Here is a 16,924-nt window from a genome sequence, read left to right on the forward strand (position 1 = left end):
ATTTTAACCTGCTGTGCAATAATTAGAAATAAACTGCAGTGAGTGTGTAAAACAGCACATGCCATCACTCACTCTCCTCAGCCAGGATGTCTGTGGGCTCTCAGCTGTTTATCACATTTCATAAGAAGCAGCAGCAAGTGATGCACAGGACTGGCAAATAGAGCAAGTCATTTCTTCTCCCACAGGTTAGATCTTCTACTTTCACATAGAATGTGTGGTCTGATTGAACCCTTTTCTAATGAAGAAAATAACTGAAAACATCCCTCCGTGACAATTCTGTATCCTGTGACACACTGGCTGCATTACAAGCCCCAAAAATGCCTTTGGTACCTTGGAACCTATGCATACAAAACAGCACTTCAGTCTGAAGAATTAATATGTCAGCTGGTCGTGTTTTTGGCAAGTGAGTGAATTTAATCCAATTACAGCAAAGGTGATGAGGTCAAGCTGACTCCCAGTAAAGAATCACCAGAAAGACTATCCTCAAAACAGAAGACACTGCAGCTTGCTAGACATGCTGTAGTGAAGTTTAGCAATGCTCAGACTTGTTACAACAAAGGTAAGTGCCAAGAAACTGCTTAGTGCCAGCAAACAGAAGAGGAAAGGGATTCAGCAAGAACACACTTTGTAAAGCACACTGTAATCCTAAGCACTTAATTGCCTTTGGCAAGAGCTGCATCCCATTGCTCTCTCAGAAGTCGTTTTATCTGCAACTTGATGCTCACAGCTACAGGGATGAATGGAGTGGGGGAGGAGAAGGAACTGGGGAGCTAGTGAGAAAACGACAGTTACCAGTCTGTCTTTGATGAACTACCAAAGCAAAATATAAAAATTACTGGTATGTGCAAAGCCTGATCTGCATATTCGATGACTCTCAGAGAAGCAAATGAAACCAACCCTCCTCCAGGCCCTTTAAATCACCTACAGAGGCTGACAAATTTGTTGGAGAGCTACACACCTGTGTTTTTACTTTAGCATTTACATATGTCTAGCCTCACTTTCAGTCATTCTCACTGAACCCATATAGGTCAGCGTGAATTAGAAGGCGTAGCCAGTTTGTTTCTTTTCCCTGCTCATAATGAAGCATTCACAAATATTTTACAATATGTTAACCCATACTCATTGTTCCCACATAAATGGAAGACTTAAAAGTAAATAATGCACCAAGCCTCTTTAATTAAATAAGGAGTTTGGGGGAGGAGTTTCTGCAGACCCTTTTAAATCTTAAAGCCTGCCAACTGGATGAACAAAAGGTAGATTAGGCTCACATGATAAATCCCAGCAAACCTGAAAAGCCTTTGTTAATAAGTCACTAAGGGAATTTTTCTTTTTCCCCCAGAATTTCTGCTCGCCAGAAGTGAGAGTTAAGATTATTCAAGCAGGTTTGGTTTCCAGCAGCATTAAATGGGTATATGCCTCATGGAGCTCTAATCTCCTCATTTCTATAGAGCTCAATTCTCCTTTCATTCCCACTAAAGCAGAACCAGTTATTCCTAGCTTTTATAGAAGGAGCAGCTGCTGAAAGTCTAGAGGCAAAAAAAGTTTATGAAATTAGTTAAGTTTCCCATGAAAACTAAACTGGAATTCTATATCATCTTTAACAGCAACAACAACAGGAATATAAATGTATTTTCATTACACTTTGGCATTTCTTTCATGTAGCAGGTTGCTAATGAGCCTTTTAAGTTTCCATTCATAAGTTGGTGTTCAGTAGCTTGTTCACAGAGCCAAATGACATGTTAGTCTGGCAATTAGTTTGCTCTTCTGTCTGTAGGGAGGTTTAATGAAAACATTATTAGAGACAGACCTTGCTCTAGCACACTTCATAGACCCTGTACAACTGTTCAGAAAAGACAAGATTTCAGTAAAACCCATACTGTAAAAGACACAGATTTGAGTAAAACCCAGACAACATGGATGACATTTAAAATGGTGCTAAATTTAAAAAAAAACAAACTCCAGAGTCCATCCTACCTGGAACCATCTGGCTTCACTGATAAATCCTTTTCAGCACTATAGATTAATCATATTTTCCCTGCATCCAGTGCTGAAATCCAAACAACATGTATAGCCCTAATGTACATCATGCAAGCATTCCCATCAGTGGGATGAAGGCAGCTGTACAAAGTTTGCTAGAGATCCTGTTTGGTGTAATGGATGCCACAGGAAAAGTTTAAAAAGTCTACTGCAACAGGTGCAGCAAGGTGTTTCTAAAACCATGACAGAAAGGATCACCTAACCTTCCACGGGAGGTCATTAAAAACCAGAGTAATTCAGCATCAAAGAGAGAAGAGTGTGTAATCAGCAAAGGGAAGAAAAAAATCACCTTCCTTACTCCTAACTCATACCTGTGGAATAAAGTTTGGAAAAGCTATTGAGTACAGCTCCAAACACAGTGGAGGCAAACAACCACAGCATGTTTTATTACATACTTAACAAGTTTATGAATGAAAGGAGATGAGTCTCTCTGCAAAACCAGGATCACTTCCAGCACATGCTAAGACCTGAATTCAAACTACCCAGAAGAGTCCAACAACCACAGACTGTGGCTACCAATTCTCCAGAGTCTAACCAGAAACTTCAGCCACCTCCTTACATAGCTCTCAAATAGAGCTTTTGAGCAAATTTCTGGATTTAGACATCCACAGCTTTAAGGCACAGCATTTGGAGCCCTTCTGAACTCTATTTACATCTGCATTTTGTTTTAGGAGGGCTCTGAAAGTAATTTGTAGCTGTTGGTTTACAGTGTTTCTAAATGCAGTGTATTTGGCCTGTGTAAGGATATTGGTATGGATTTTGATTGACTGTAAAAATCGGATCATCGCCCAGAGGAAGTCCTAATGAACTTAGAGGAGGAGCCAGGGAGAGCAGAGAACACGAAACAGACCAAAAACTGGTGAAAAATTATGCGTCTCTTACATTTAACCTAAGCCAGTGGCAATATGTAATCTCAGCTTATTTCAGACTTTATAAATTCCCTTTCAGCATTATACAAGCAAACCAACAGAATGTCACTGAATTATTTCCTTCATTCTCCTTTGCACCATGCAGCAGGACAACTAAAGCTATGGACACATGCTTGCAACAGAAGACAATCTGATTTATAACTTTCTTTGCAGCAGACCTTTTAAGACTGCCCTACAAGACCAATAAAAATGGGGTCAGTGCCATTAACTGGTGCGAGCCTCCCACATTTAAATAAAATTCTAGTTGCGATGTTTATTAAACCAGGCATTTCCTTTCTGCTCATGTCCATCTAAAAAGGTTAAATGCAAGTAATAGGTCACACACCAGCACAGGACATCCTGCCCATCATTCTAGTGGCTGGTCCTCTAGCAAACATTCTCCTACTACAACCAACAAAATCACTCCAGTTACTTTTGGAGTTAAAACACTTGTCCAGTAGCATTCATTTGTAAAAGGCTAAGGATGGGTGTACCATTAGTGTACTATGAAAATGTGTTATCATGAGCAGTTTGTTACAAACTGCAGAGCACACAGTGACCAGCTACAGAAGAACAGTATCACTTAAGGAAACAGAAAATACTGGATATGTGCCAGATGAAAATTAAATATTCACTTATTAGTAAATATAATTTTGGTTTAAAAACAGAAGGCTCCTAAAATGCTCTCCTAGAACCTAGTTCCAGAAACATCTCAGCAAACACATAATTGCACAGGAAGACACACATCATATTCTGCAAATAACAATGCAAGTCATTAGCAGAATAAAATAAAATAAAGATGTGTGCAGGAAGTAGCAGTAGAAAGATAGTCATTCTCTTAGGGATTTAAAATGAGGGAGAAATTACTATTTCTCTTACAGCTCCACTGACAGAAATGACATTTCCAGCGCTCCACAAAGAGGTAGCATAATCTTGTAGAGTCTTAGTGGGGAACACACCTTCTGCATGTCATGTAACTTCACACTCACACTGTCCCCCCCTCCAAATGCTTGGAAACTCCTTAGAAGAAGGGTGTGGAATCAGGTATTTGCACTTATCCTCTCAGCCATTCCCTTTGTAGGGAGAATAAAGCAGCCTTCAAAACACTTTTGATTCCACTTCCTGACTCTAGGAATGGATTTACTTTGCAGAAGACAACACTAGGGCAAGATAGATCTTTAAAGTGTAAGAGGAGGGAAGGATTCCCCATCTTTTCATCCCTGGTCTCCAGCCCCTGCTAGTCTGCCATGCCACTCCCTTCCAGCCTGAGTGCAGGGAGCAGTGCCAGGCCAGAGTCCAGATGTGCACATACAGGAAAGAGGATTAAAAAGCAAAGAATTCCCAAAAAACATATTGCTCCATAGCGTGAAGGCAGCCTGCAGAGAAGTGATTTCACTGCCTCTGCCAAGTTAATGATTTTAAACATTCATCTCTGTCCCCCATCCCCATGCAGGATGTTTAAGTAGTGTCACCAAGATTTAGCCTTCTCTGAGACTAAGCATGTTGTGCACCATGATACAAATTACTTTGAGAACAGCAGAAGTTAAAAAAAATAAAAATCCCGGTACATGCATTTTGTCTGAAACATTAAAGATGTAGAATCCCAGTACATGCATTTTGTCTGAAACATTAAAGATGTAGATGTGTAGTGAAGGAATGTTGCTACATGTGCCTCCACATATGCATCTCTATATTTGAAAGGCTCAGGAGGCCAAGAGAAAGCCAGAGAGATTATCCTCACAGCCGAGCCTATAAATGCTTCATCTTAGAAATCCTTTGCTACCTGCCAGTAGAGAACAATAAAACTGTAAAAAATCATACATAAAAGATGACAAGTACTTACGACCAGGTTTGCTTGCTCTGGGATTAGAGCACTCCGGGAGGGGAGCCGTGGGTGAGCCCTCCTCCCTGCCGGAGCCCTGCTGACGCTCTCGCCGGGGCAGGGACGGGAGCGGGGCTGGGGCACCCGCAGCAATCCCGCGGCTCCGGTGCTCCAAGCCCGGCATGTGCGCGCAGCCCGCGCCGTGGGCTGCCTCGCTGCAGCGCCGCTACCTCGCCTCTCTGGAGAAGCAGGTTTCCCTGTTCTCCTCCTCCTCCTTCCCCGCCTACTTCACCTCCCCCTGCGGAGGATGCCGCGGTACCCCTACCCGTGCCCGCCCACGGGCTTCCCTGCGCGTCCCGGGGCGCGGCCGGCACGGAGAGCTCCCGGGAGCGCTGCCGGAGCCGCCTCGCCCCGAGCTGCCCAGCCCTGGATGTGCGGCTCCGGCCTCAGCCCACCTGCTGCTCGGCTGAGCCGGGCCGGGCCGGGCCGGGCTGCCCCGGGCACGGCGGCGGCGGGGGAAGCGCGGAGCCCGCGGGGGAAGCGGTGCCCAGCGGCGATACCGCCTGCGGCGGGCGCGGCTGCCCTCGCTCCTTCCCGGTGGAGGCTCCCGCGGCAGCGGCCGGGGGTCCAGGGAGAGCCCCGGGGGCGCCAGGGCCAGCGAAGGGAGAGGCACGGCCAGCCCAGCCCAGCCCAGCCCGGGTGCTGTGGAGCGCGGCTCGCCCGGGTGGAGCTGCTGCGGACGGAGGATGTGCAGACCTGGGTGCGGGGTGTATGAGGATTGTGTAGGGATGCACATGGGTGCCGTAAGAGCTGTGCGCTGCAGAGCCTGGGGGGATGTGGGAGTTACAGACCTTGTATCGATGGGGTGCATGTATGGGATGTGTAGAGCAGTGTGCTTAGGGGCTCGCATGGGTTGGGAATGAAATACACATGGGAGATCTGTGTGTGTGTGTGTGTGTTCTGGAGGAACTGCATAGCTTGCATGTAGGGGAGGGCACAGAGGATGTTTGGGAAGGTTTGCAAGGGACTGGGATAGGATGCCCTAGGTGTGTGTATGGGGAGTGTAGGGGAGCATATGGAGCTACAGCCCTGCCATGCACTGCCAGCTACAGGGCATTGTCTCAGGCACACCAGGGCCTCAGGGCTGTCCCTGCCTCCCCCACCCCATGGGCCTGCCTAGGGCCCGTGCTCTGGCACATCTGCCTAGGGATGTCCAAATCTGGGGCAAGGGATTTATTTTAATAAACCGTTTACAGGTAATTGTGTTAAGTGCTAAAGTAGTGTAGAAGGGTGAGCAAATGCAGGATAGGGACAAATTGAATCCTCTTCAACAATAACACCTTAGAACTGCTGTTGTATAATGTGGGGCTGGAGACCCTGAAGAGGAAAGAGAGTATAATCACATACATTGCGACTTAAAGCCTTTTTACTCTGATACTTTTTTTTTAATTTGCACATTAAAAAACCTAATCAACTGCCTGTTTGAAATGGACTTACAGCCAGATCATAAGCATATATGGGGATAGAGAGACAAAAAGCTCAAGTTCTATGGATTAAGCTTTTCTGTCCTCTAATGTTCCTCTGTGCTGCAGATTGCTGCTAGGTGTGTTAATACATGGTTCTGAACTGCTACAGAAAAAGGAAAGTACAAGCTGTAGAAAACCTGCCTCCTCACCAGGCACTAAGATACTTTTAAGGATGATGGAGCAAACAACAGCCCAGGCTACAATTTTTTTCTCTTCCCTCACTGTTTCATCTTAACAGCCATCAACTCAGAGAAAAGGGGCCAAGATAAGCAAGTCACAGCAAAGCTGTTCTTGGCTGCAGTGATGTCAAGAGGTTTATATTTGCAGAGACCTCAATGTTTTCCATTTTGATTCTGAGGTGATGTTTTCTGCCATTGATAGAACATGTGCCCAGCAACCCGAGTAGGCTGTACGTGGAGGCAGTGGAGGACACTGCCTTTTCCTGGTGCATCATTCCTGGTACCTGAGCTTCTGTGAAGGATGACAGCAGTTACCAGCATGAGCCCATGAAAAGTTGTAGCCATCACTTTTGACTTTTTCAGGTGCAGTACAAAGGGAGTGCACTGGGGAGAATTGCTGCTAACTCTTCAGGAGGAGGCAGTGTTAGTTTTCTTTTTCCTAATTCCTTTAGATTGACTGTTAGGAGAACAAGACACTTTTGCTGTTTTAAAGGCTTTGGAACTTTGAAAATAGGTTAATATGGGCTTACTTATTTATTTCTTTATTTTTATTTCGACCAGAATCACTGAAAAGGGAATCCTAAAGAAAAGTAATTTTATTGTCAGAGGTTCTGAGTACCTCAGTCCTCACTTGCTCCATTAAACCTGTCTCCCTGTTGGTTATATCCAGCCAGACTGATACTCCTGGGCTTTTTCCTTCTCTCTGTATGGTTATGGCAAATTCTGGATTGCCAAATGTTTTTCTCTTTAGCCCAAATCCATCCCTGATCTTTGCTGATGTGCATGACTGTCTGTCTATAGTGGATTTCAGATGGCAGTGCATGCACACAGAGTTCCACAGCTACACACCCATCAGCACATGAGCTGTTAAAAGCAAGATGCTCGTTGTATGAACACTTGTTTTCTGCAGATAAATGATTATTTGGCATTAGAATACAGAAAGTACATGAAAACCAAAGAGTCACACAGAGCCAGGGACAAACTTGCTTCAGCCTTCTCCATGGTCTGACTGAAGACTTTACTGCCAACACCTTCTTGGAAGGAATTTTATTCTCAACATATTTTAACTGTTAAGAAGATGCTGCTCTGCATTTTGCTTATGCTTTTCTGTGCTGATTTCTAGCCTAGACTTCATGAAACCTTTTTCTTGTAAATATTCTCATGTCTTACCAGTTGGGAATCGCTGCTCTAGACAATCTTGTAATAGTATCGCCGTCTCTGCTTTCAATTTAAAATGATTGCTCAGGCCTTAAACACTCACAAAGAACAAGGCCCAGTGTTGCCAGTGAACCCACATCTGCCTTCAGCTGAGAGGGAGGAGTAGGAGACACTTGAATTGTGATGAAAGCCACTGAGCTCCATAAGGAGAGCAGACGGTGCCCCTGCTGGGTTTCAAGGGATTGACTCATTTTCAGCAGAGCTCATATTTTTTCCTGTTCTGTTTTGCTGGGTTTGTTTTGTTGGTTTTTTTAATTGCACAAGTCAGACCAAGAAAGAAAAGAAAAAAAAAAGTGAGGGATCTCCCATCCTAGTAGAAACCAGAATGACATAACACTTAAAGTCCAATCACAGTTCATCCCCAGAGTCCTTTTGGGACCATTTGTCTTCTGGTTGGGCCTTTGTCCTCAGAGCCCTCTAGGATGCTGGAAGTCAATAGTTTCACTTCTTTACATGCTGATCTTAAATCTGATCAAGCTCAAGATAATGACAGTTCAGATATGACAATTAATGAGTGCTGCTGGCTGCAGTAATCCTGTGCATTCTGAACTGGCTGCTTGAGGGTTGTTTTTTAATTGTAAACATCCTCCATGCAGCTGCTCCAGGGACGTGTTTAGGAAACAGCGGCTGGCTGTGTTTAAAAGATTTCAACTCATCTTGACCTACATTTAGATTTTTGTAGCTTACAAGCCACGGACTGTAACTAACAAAACCCTCAGAGGGCTTATATAGCTTCTGTAGGGCAGGGCACAGGAAATGAGTGAAGGATGAAGTTACCCAGCTGAAGTGTTAGGAAAAGCGAGTTACTGAAGCTGAACTACGGGGTTCAGATGATTATCAGGTGATTAGGAGAACAAGGAGCAGCCCTGCATAGAGGGAGGAAAGATAACCTCTCCTTTTGCTTTGTGCTTTCTTCCCCATTCATTCTTTCAATGGAAATCTTTCTGTAAAATCCTTTAGGCTCCTCTCAGGATAAAGTTCAGGAGGTACCTAAACACCATTGTATTTTGTTATTGTGCTGTCTTCTCACTTACACTTCTGCTCCAGAAATTGCTTAAGTTTAGGGCTTGTTGCTGATATGACCCCTAATTAAACAGGGAAACTGCTAGAATAAGATACTTGGGAATTAACTTTATTGGAAAGGAGCACATTTGTCAATTTCCCAGAGCCTATTCTTTCTTTTCTTTCTGACACAAGAGCTTGTTTTGGTTTTTTTTCAGAATGCAAGCACACAGTTGAAAAGCAATGCAGTTTCTAGCCTCTCGAGATTAGAAGATAATCTTCTAAAACGTGAGCCTCTATAATATCTTCCCAAATCTGCAGGCAGACTAAATTATCATCCTCATCCTGCTTATGTCTTTGCTGATTGTGAACATAGAAAGCATTAAAAGCCTGTGAGTTTCATGCTGCACATAGAGATTGAGTATGTAAGGAGGGAGGAAGCCAAGAGGTCAGACACGATAGTAGTAGTACTAAGCATTGACATACAACATTTAGGGCAGCATCAGTTTATTTGGCTCAGGGGAAAGAAAACTTGGTTAGATGTGCCAGCAAAAGACCACACAGGTGGTTCATGCCTATCTGGTGACTTGTGCAGGTATCTGAGCCTTTATACTTCTATGTTTGATGGAAAGAGGCAACAGGGCTGTGAGCATTTGGCTGCTGGGGAAATTTCAGATTTGGAAACTCAGCAGCTGTTATATCATCTTGTATTTAGAGGCTGGAACAAGATAAGCTAGTGAATAAACAAGGAAGATCTAGCAATTTGATTGATTTTAATAGCACAACTAAATTGCACAACTTGTGTTTCAAACTAACAGACTGTTCAGACTAGCAGACCAAATATTTGGTTGAACTACAAATATTCTGAATCTTCATTTTTCTAAAGCCACAGGTGGTGGCAGAGAGCTTCAACTTTCATAGATTACAGCATCAAAACCAGTAACTACTTCTGACTGTTGCTGAATGAAAACTGTCAGCAGAGTGCTGTTGGTTTTCATGGGGCAGATAAAGGGAATGGTTCCTCAGTGTTGTGCAAATGGACACAGAGAAACAGATTGAGCCTGCAAATCAATCGTAGGCTCACAGAACATCCTGAGCTGAAAAGAGACCTACAGGTCTCCAAAGGGCAGCTCCTGGCCCTGCCCAGGACACCTCAAGAGTCACACCATGAGCCTGAGAGCACTCTCCAAACACTTCTTTGGCTGGTGCTGTGACCACTGCCCTGGGGAGCCTGTTCCAGTGCCCAGCCACCCTCTGGGTGAAGAACCTTTTCCTAATATCCAACACAAACCTTCTTATGGTTTACTGTAAAGACAGTCAACAGAAGAAGTCTTCCCACCCTGCACTGTGCAGTTAGCTGTGTGCTTTTTCATGAAATGGGAACAGTCCCTGTGAATGGGGCACAAGTTTGTCCTAAGAGCTAAGTTCAAATTGACAGGGGGAATTTGAGATGCATCAGAGGCTGGGGAAATTTAGCAAATATGCCTATTACTCTTTTTACCAAAGCACAGTTATATTCTTCTCAATAATCTACAGTGGAGAGCTTCCATTACATCTGGAGTTAGTACCCATTGCTGTGCACACAGAGACCAGCCACGCCAGCTACAGAGTATAATTTACTTTTATTACAGCCTTCAGTCTCTAATCTCAATTTCTAGCCTAAAGAAAGAAGCACTGGCATGGCTACATAGCTACAGCATAATTACAGAGATGGACAGTATTCTTGTTTTATTGTTCTTTTTTTCTCTCTCTCTCTCTTTTTAATGCAAAGCTAAAGAATGCAAATACCCCAACCCTTGGGAATGAAAGTGAAGAACAGTGCGATAGAAACAATGTCTGGCAAGTGTTATATAACACAGATTTGTTTCCTTCAAGAAGTAAACATGATAAATTGAGAGATATATTTGAAGTTTGCCTAATTCATGGCAATAAAATTCTTGTTAGTTGACAAAACTCAGATTAGGTAACTTCAACAGTTATGGGAGAGTAATGTAGCATTTGTAATTAAAAGCTTTTCCCAGGAAACTCTGTTCAGTTATCAACCAATACACAAACAGTAAAAATGCAAGAAGATATAGTTACCTGTGAATGCAGCACATACCTGACCATGCTCCAGTGCACATTTGGAATTTCCAACCTCCCACAGCAGGAGTTTCACACAAGTAGTTCACTATCTATATTTTGGAAGCCAACCCCAATTATGCTGCAGATATACCCAGGCTTCTGGATTTATAGCCAGATGTCTATTGCAGTGCAGGTAAAAATATGCAACTTATTGAGGGGAATGCTCCCCTCCAGGAGGGGAATGCAGGATTTCCCAGGCACTTCCAAAACAGCTGTATTTGCACATCATTCATCTATGGCACATGTACCTGAAGATACCACATAGATGTAGCTAGTACAGCTTACAGATCTAGGGAGAGAGAAAATGAATACTTGTCCCCTTCTGGTTTTTTTCCCTGCAAGAGGAAAATATTCATTTTTACCAAATTTAATGAGAGAAACCAATCTGTCTTTATTTGTGCCCTAGCTGAAAGTATTGTCAGCAAATTCCATCTAGACTAAAAGCTTTAAGTCCCTGTGGTGGTGTCAGATTTCTCAGACTTTAAGTTAAAAATGACTTTGAGCAGATTAACTAGCTGGGACTTGAAGATAAAGCTGGCTTCTCTTAAAGAAATGTGTTTTACACACTGCTAAGTGTGCTTGGTTCCTCATTTATTCAAAGGAAGTAAAGGAGTTTTGTGAAAAGAGCCTTCAATAGGGTCTTTTCCTTTTAAAACTATGGAAGAGTTCCAGCCCGTCTGTAGCACTGGCTTGAACTTTGTTTTTCCTCCAAAGCAAGAACCCTTTAGTTTTCAGTGGCTTCCACATATTTTCCTCCTCCTTTTGTAAAATGTGCCAGTGAAGTCAAGTGGGTTGTATTAACATTTTTTCAAGCATTCACACTTAGGACCAAAAAAGGAAATACTTAATAAATATAACCAGGAATATGTTGGAATGTTGATCTTCTGATGTTCATAAGAATTTTTAGTCATAAGGTTAATTAAGTATCCCAAGTTGGAAATGCTTCCAGTGACTGTTACGTCTCCTTGTTATCTGGTCAAACATTTTTAAGTCAGCCCAAATGGCTTCTGTGCCAAAGTGATATTTTTAAAGTGAATAAAACACATGCACAAAAAGACTGCATTAAAATTCACCTAGGCTAGGTGATATTTTGGCCTCTCAAATCTTCTCTGAAAGCTTCAATTTAACTTTAAGCACAGGGGGATAACTGGCAATGAAACAGCTCTGCTGTGGTAGTTGTATGTGTTTGTTTAGAACAAAATTTTTTGGTCTAAGAAAAATTTGTCTGTGTGGCTTAGTATGGCAGTTTGGACTACCATTGCTGACATTCTTAAATTGTGATGGAGTGGGAAAAAAGGGAAATAAAGACATCACGTGAGACAGTTTTCCAAAACCAAACGTAACACTGTTGTTCAAGAAAAAAATATTTTTTGCCAATATTAGATAAAGAAAACAAAAATTAAACACAGAGATAGAAAATGACTAATTAACCACTTCTGATTAGGAGCAGGAAAATTCCAGGAGTACTCAGATAGTAAGAGCTGCTTTGTATTAACTGGTAAAACAAAAAACATTTAAAGAAGCAATCAGTGCCCCAAGGAGCATCTCCTCTACGTAGACAAGTCAGACAAAGGAAGCTCATTGTTTTAGAATTAGGGAACTGAGGCACAGAATAATTGTCTTGTCTGCAGCCAGTCTGTGGTAGGAGGGTAATTGAATGCAGATCTCCTCACCACATGCACATTCTCTATCTATATTCCAACTGGTCAGCTGAAACAGCCTTTCATTAACTGCTCTGTCAACATACCAAGAATTACAGAAGACCGAGAACATTTCACATGCTTCAAATCCACTTCTGCCACCATGGCATTTAAAAGCATGTAGAGCAAACACACACCATAGACACACTGAGTTCTCCAACCCAGAGAGCAGGTTGGAAGCTTACAGACTCCTCCCCATATGATATTCCCATTGATATTCTATTTTTAACTCCAGCTTCCTGTTGCAGGATCAAGTTTTTCTTTAAAAAATCTTGGGAAAAATTTCCAGCTTTCCTTTAGCTGGAAGGTGAAGCTTTATTTATTTTAAGCTAGGATCTGCCTTCTTACCATACCTTTCCTCACACAGTGAATGGCATTTACCTGTTCAAACATGGTAAAACATGGTTTATCATCCACATGAGGAGTGAGGCTATCATAGCACTCCTAAAGACAGTAAATGCAATTCTCAGCTCTACCAACAACCAGCAGAAGCCAGAAGTTAATCTTGTTTGTGTCAATGTAGTTTTTGGAGAAATAAAGTAAGAAAATAACTACGGGAAGGTTTTGGGGCACCAAAGAAGGTTGGATCGGGTGCTTAGCTGAGCTCATTGACTCCAGATAAAAGGGGCAATTCACAGTCCAGCTCCACTTCTAGGCTGTGACACAAGGGGGACAGAAGGTGTTCCCCAAAGCAAAGTATTTTCTTTTATAGACCTGTGAAAATACCTCACCCAGTGGGGCTCCACAGGCCTCCTGCAGTACAAATAACCAACTGCCAAGTCAGGCCATTTGTTTTGCTAAACACAACCTTCTCCAAAGCATTTTTATGTTACACATTTGTGTATTTTATTCATACACATCTTAACCTACTGGGAACCAGGGAGGAGAAAGCACTTGGAGAACAAAGTGTGAAGGCTTCCATTTGCTCACAGGACAACTGAGCAACTATTTAAGAACTTTGGCACACAGGCCATGGTAGAAAGAGCATTTCAAATGCTTAAAATGTGGAATACTAATAATAAGTTGTAAAAGCAATAGAGGACATTTTGGTCCTTCTCTTCAGTGGCTACTCTTTCTTTGAAATATAGAAATTGTTTGATCTTTTCAAGACAAGGAGTTTTGTCAGCACAAGGGAAATTTTACCAAGTGGGAAACAAATCTGTGATTCCTTAGAAGCCTGGAAACACCAAATCAGTATTTGTTGGCCTCACAGCCATCACCTCAGCAGTGCCAAATTACTCTGTCATTCAGGCTGCCCAGCTCTTTCTTCATAGTGCAACATTGGCTGAACTCTTATTTCCTAAAATATTCCCCTGTTAAAGCTTGTGCCTGGAGCACTACCCTGATGCCTCTTCCTTTTGAAGACTCAGTATTTGCTGGTGTCCAGGAACATACTCAGATCCTTTCAGGTCATGCTGGGACTCTGACTCCAACATGGCAGGGAGTTCCATAATCTAGCCCTGTGCTGAGAAATTATATTTTAAATCAGTATTGGCTACTGCCTGTCTGGTACCAGTTGTAAGAAAAAAACAACCACAAAACTAAACAAACAAAAAACCCTCCAAAACAAACACAAGCAAACAAAAAACCCAAACAAAAAACCAGGAATAATTTCTGCAAGGTTGAATTTTGTTTCTTAGAAAAATACCTTATATCCTCTTTCATCTCACCAAGGAAAGCTAAAGGATGCCCAGAATCTGGGTGCAGGGTGAGAACTAAATGAGGCAAGTTCTTGTTAATTTTCTGTGATTGCAAAGTAATGGGTAAATTATAGCGGATGTGGGTTTTTTTAGTTTTACTTACACAATTAATACATCCCCGTGCTGCTGGCATCTCACAGCACCAGAGCAGACAGGTCTAAAAGTACAACTTAAAAAAAGTTTAATTGTTTGTCATAGCTCCCAGGCATGGAAATATGATAAACTCTCTGGTATTCCTTCCAGCAACCTCTCATGTAGAAGAGAGGAGACCCCATTTAAGAGTGCCCTCTTGTGCCCGATGGAATAAGCCAGGTCTGTAACCAGGTGCTTGGCTCCATGTGGGGTGTTGCTTTGGGGACCATCCAAGTGAGCAGTTCCCATTATGGAGAGAAAAGGAATTAACTATAAATAAAATCATTCCCTCTCTAGACCACTTCCAAAGCAGCAACTACTGCTAGTGAGGCTCAACACCATCAGCCTACACGCTGCAAATTTCCATTCCTAGAGTTAGACCTTCTCCTCCATCTCCAAAGAAAGGGCTGCCTTCTCTGCTAGGGAGGAACAGGACTCTCCAAGGAGAAGGAAAATAGATGGAAAGCAGCTGACTCTGTCTCATGTTCACCCTTGGGCTAAGGGTGAACATGAGACAGAGTGTCCCTGAACTTTCAGGCTTAAAATGACAGAGCGCAAAAATGCACACCAGAGACACACATAGTACTGAAAAGAAATGCAACTCCTTTTTTTTTCCTCTCTGATCTTTCTCTGTTCTTCTTCCTGGTCTCATCCCACAGGCTCAGTGTAAAATGCACTGTATCTGCTTGTACTCACAATACAGATCTTCCCTATGAATTACAGTTCCAGGGGCAGTTTCTTAATACCAGTTATGCTCTTCCTTTCACCTGTGCTAGGAAAGGAATAATTTACAAATAGATTGTCTTCCTTGCAGCAGAGAATCTGCAGACATCACAGCTGGCATCTCTTCTCTGCAGCCCTGCAGTGAAACATTGGGTATTCAAGCTATTTCTGATCAAAAGAACTATTTTGTCATGGGCTGCTTTATGCCCTTGCAGTCCCTAAATATTTTGGCAGCCAAATCCAAACAAGTACTCTTATAGAAAACTTTTTTTTTGCACAGCTTTGATGCAGCTTACTGTCTGATCCAAGCAGTGCCAGCTCCACAGGCTGCCAGCCTCAGCCCCTGTGGCTGATCCCCAGCCCAGCACCAGGAAAATCTGATCCCTTTCTCACTCTAGTGACAATTCCTCCTGTTTATCATATGGTGTGGTGCTGCTTTTTGACAGATAAGCAGACTAATTCCATGGGCACCAGCCTAACTCAAGCTTCAGTTGCTGTTTATTTGTTTTCTTGATCAACTACAGTTTCAGATTCTAGGTGTTTGGGTTTTGGTATTTTTCTTGCAGAGATAAAATTTGTAAGAGATCTTTACTGTATGAATAATCTCAGCCTACATGAGCATTCCTGCAGCAGGCTTTCAGGGCATTTACAGCTTGCTCTCTTCTATACAACTTCTAATTTTCTTGAAACCTGTAGCAAGTCAGTTGTCTTATTCCCCCCTGCCCCTTCTGTCACATTAGCTTGAAATCAGGCAATGAGTTCAAAAGCTATTAAAGGGACACAGACAAATACCAGGATCACCAGGATCATATAAGTCTCATTTTCTTAATAAAGTAAATTAACATTTCAGATGGTGTCTGGTTCTCATTGCTCACAGTCTAGACAAAACAGGCATACACAGGACAGACAGAGCATTAGAGCTGAAATTTATTTTTATCTTTATTGCATTTTCACAGAAAAGAAATTGCAATTTGACAATAAGAACAATTTTACGTGGTTTCAGGGACAGCTCAAGAGGATGGCTACAGAAGTAGCAGCTGTTCATTTCTATGTTTCCAGATTTATTCCAGAAGAGGAAAATACTGATCAAAAGTCAGGAGTGTCTAAATGGAGCTATCATTAGATGGGTACCCATTGCAGACAGCACTGGTTGTCAAAGCCATTTTGATTTTTAGAAGCAGTATCTAAACTGTTTTTTATGGATATCCAGTCTCCCCACTAGTTCCAGATGATGAGAAAGAAATTAATACAAAGACATTAAAAAGTAAATTACATATAAAAGTTGGAAAGAGACGTTAGGTGTATGTGTGGTGGCAGGACATGAGCAGTAATCTACAAATTAATGCTGAGTTTGAAATGGAAAAAAAAAAAAGAGGAGAAAAGCAGACAAAGAGGTAGCTTTGAAGTACACTCCAATGTCACAGCTGAAGGACTCCATCATCAGAAATCAAAAGGGAATGTGGATGGATATTGCTTTATAAGTGCCCATAAAAACTGGATGTGCAGTAAGACAGCTGTAATAAGCTGAATGCTGTGAGTTAATCCATACTTTTTTCACAAGAGCACTGAAGCTAATCCATACTGGCATTAGGCTCAGTAATTACTCAGTGCAGGTGCATACATTTGCTACGCCTGCAGCCAGCTTTGATGCTGCTCCAGCACAAGCTGTTAGCTGGGAAGGAGGGCAGCTGTGGGTCTGAATTTTGTACCTGGCATTCATTAAGACATCCAGGGGAGAGATCCCTGCCAGGACTCCACTCTGCTGAAAGTGTGCACTTGGTGGATTTGTTTCTGGAAGTGGTTTAGATACAGAAAACTGTGACTAATGCTCTGTTTTTCCACCATAAGGATTA

The 16,924-nt window shown here is 42.4% G+C and overlaps 1 protein-coding gene across 1 annotated transcript in view; it reads right to left on the bottom strand.

Moving 5' to 3' along the window:
- MYLK (myosin light chain kinase) overlaps positions 1 to 4,942 on the bottom strand; it is a 196,917-nt gene extending 191,975 nt beyond the window's left edge. Inside the window, exon 1 of the mRNA XM_064435022.1 lies at positions 4,789 to 4,942. The gene's annotated coding sequence lies outside the window, so the exon portion shown is untranslated. The remainder of the gene's footprint in view (positions 1 to 4,788) is intronic.
- Positions 4,943 to 16,924: the final 11,982 nt, after the last annotated feature.

Source organism: Passer domesticus, chromosome 10, assembly GCF_036417665.1.
Source record: "Passer domesticus isolate bPasDom1 chromosome 10, bPasDom1.hap1, whole genome shotgun sequence".
NCBI classification, from domain to species: Eukaryota; Metazoa; Chordata; class Aves; order Passeriformes; family Passeridae; genus Passer; species Passer domesticus.